The sequence below is a fragment of the Myotis davidii genome, unplaced genomic scaffold (genome assembly GCF_000327345.1).
Source record: "Myotis davidii unplaced genomic scaffold, ASM32734v1 scaffold704, whole genome shotgun sequence".
In the NCBI taxonomy this organism is placed as follows: domain Eukaryota; kingdom Metazoa; phylum Chordata; class Mammalia; order Chiroptera; family Vespertilionidae; genus Myotis; species Myotis davidii.
In genome coordinates this window covers 2,748,681-2,751,916 of record NW_006296284.1, presented here as the reverse complement: position 1 = coordinate 2,751,916, position 3,236 = coordinate 2,748,681, and positions in this window count along the sequence as shown.

Sequence of the window (3,236 nt, the reverse complement as noted above, 5' to 3'; positions counted from 1 at the left end):
TGTCCCCCCCCATTTAAGCAACTCTATCCTATATAATCTATGTATACTAATAAAAGCATAACATGCTAATTAAACCTGGTCAACTGGCCATCTTCTGGATGTCCAACTTCCTTCTAGACAAATATTATGGTGGTGGGGGCCAAGGCACAGAGGGCAGTTGGGAACAATATCAGGCTGGCAGGTGAGGGCAGTTCAGGGTGATCAGACAGGCAAAGGCAGTTGGGGGCTAGATCATGTAAAACACTGTGTAATATGAAGAGCAATCAGGCAGGCAGGCAGGTGAGCGGTTAAGAGCCAGTGGTCCCAAATTGTGAGAGGGATGTCTGACTGACGGTTTAGGCCCGATTCCTGTGGGATCAGGCCTAAACCGTCAGTCAGACATCCCCTAAAGCAGTGGTTCTCAACCTTCTGGCCCTTTAAATACAGTTCCTCATGTTGTGACCCAACCATAAAATGATTTTCGTTGCTACTTCATAACTATAATGTTGCTACTGTTATGAATCGTAATGTAAATATCTGATATACAGGATGGTCTTAGGCGACCCCTGTGAATGGGTCGTCTGACTGCCAAAGGGGTCATGACCCACAGGTTGAGAACCACTTCCCTAAAGGGTCCCGATTGGAGAGGTTGCAGGCTGGGCTGAGGGAACCCCCTGTGCATGAATTTCATGCACTGAGCCACTAGTCCTATATAATAAAAACCTAATATGCTAAGTGTCCAGTCATCTGGTTGGCTGTTCAACCAATCAAAGCATAATATGCTAAAGATATGCTAAGGCCACTCAACTGCTTGCTATGAAGTGCACTGACCACCAGGGGGCAGACACTCTGACCAGTGGGTTAGCTTGCTGCTGGAGTCCAGCCAATCAAGACTGAGCGAGACAGGCCAGACTCACCCTGGAGCCCTCCCGTGTCCCTCCCCGGCCCCAGTCGTGCACTGGTGGGGTCCCACGGCCTGGCCTGCACCTTCACAATCCAGGGCCCTAGTGGGATGTTGGAGAGCCGGTTTTAGCCTGACAGCGGAATGACCAGTCGCTATGATGCACACTGACCACCGGGGGACAGATGCTCAATGTAGGAGCTGCCCCCTGGTGGTCAGTGTGCTCCCATCGGGGGAACGCTGCTCAGCCAGAAGCCAGGCTCACAGCTGGCAAGCGCAGCGGTGGTGGTGGGGGGAGCCTCTCCCATCTCTGTGGCAATGCTAAGGATGTCCAACTGATGCCTTAGGCCCATCAGTCAGTCATCCCCTGAGGGCTCCTGGACTGCGACAGGACACAGGCCAGTCTGAGTGACCCCCCCTGAGTGCATGAATTTCATGCACTGGGCACCTAGTAGAGAAACAAATTACCTGATGATTAGCCTCTGGAGAGGAAAAGTTGAGAAGGCATACTTTTACTAGCTACAGAAGATAAGAATCATTAGCTTAGCTATATACCTTTTATATGTAGTGTAAAAATTCAGGTATAGCCTACTAATTTTCTCATTGTTAGACAATATTAGCAGTTTTGCAGAATGGGGCCACAAATAATGGTTGTTTCAATGAAATGTTCAATTCAAGGCACTTGTCCTCATAGTTTTACTTTTTTTTTAATGGGAAAGGCACACAACCAAGAAGAAAGATATACAGTATGCTTTTAGATATTTTTACAGTTAATGGGATGCTGAGATGTTATAAAAATCTTTCTGATTATGACTTGTAACTTCCTTCATGATTGTGTGCTATTACAGTGCTTTTTTATTCTTTTCTACAACAATCTAAAGTCATAGAAAGGAATAAAGTATATGGAAAGAATTAATGTGGCTGGTGAGATTAATCACAATTTATAGAAAAGACCCAGGTTTGCACATTATAATTATACTAGAGAATAATACAAACCTTGTTGAAGATCTGAGAAATCTGAATGAGTGAATTATTCTTTACTGTGTTACTTTAAAGGAGTCATGAATGTATTGTGCTAGTCAGTCAGGTTTCAGAGTGACAATAGCCTCCTCACAAAAGTTGTCCTGCATTCACCCTGCTAGGTCCCTGTCCTTCCTGCCCACTCAATCAGCAATTCCTAAAACAATAGTTATTTGGCCTTTAGTTATTCCTAAAACCAGTCCATCAACTCTTGTGTCTATCCTCCTAACGGTGACTTCTGTATTAACTTTCATCACATTGCAGCTTACGGACATTTTAACACTTCACTCTTTTGCTGTTATCCTCAACTGCCTTGCTTCACTGTGTTACTCGTATGTGGACAAGAAGCAAATGACTAAGTCAAGAAAAATAGCCTAGATACCAATCAAATAACCTCAGGAACATTTATGAAGTTATTTTAAATAAATTCTGTGAATAAACAAAGTTCTCACTATGTTTCTATTACCTAGTATTTACCTTGATCAGTCTAGCTCAGCAATTTTCAATTGTTGTGACGTTAGGGTCACATTGGTGTGCCACAATAAATTTTAAAACATGAATACCTGACTAAAGAGGCACTGACCTCTTTTTTCTTAAGTTGTCAAAAAACAAACAAACAAACAAACAAACACGACAAGAGTCAACACAACAATAGCTATCCGGTGTGGAGGAATCAAATTATAACTATTATTTTTGTCAGGTCGGCAAAAAATATCACATATTTTCTGTTGCATCACAGAATTTTAGTAATTAGCTTATGTGTGCCATGAGATGAAAAGGGTTGAAAATCACTGGTCTAGATTAGTGTTGCGAAGAACATGCTAGAAGGAGCTCATGCAGAACCTGAACTTTGAACAGGGCCAGGTATCACTTGAGCTTCCTTTAGACAAGAGATAACTGAGAAAGGAGAGTATCAGCAAGATGAGTGTGAAAAAAATAAAACAATCAATTTTTTCACTCTTTATTACTCTGAGAAGATATATAATTTTATGTTTTATAAAGATCTTATCTAGTTGCAATGACAGAAATGTAACCCAAATGACTGAGGACAATTTTATCATTCATACAATAGAAAACTGCAAGGATAAAACTAAATTCAGGTATGTCTGGACCCAGATGCTCAAACACCAAGAACCTGTCCACCTTTCAATAGTGCCTTCCGTGGCCTGGATTCTTTCTCCTGCAGATACTTCCTTCATGTTTGTGGACGTGGTCTTAAGCAACTTCAAGGGTCTAGTCAACTGACTGGGCAATTCCTGTGTGTTTATAGTGACTTTAATAAAACAGCACCACCCAGCTGTAACTCCATAACCAAGCCTCAAGGAGAACTAGAGAA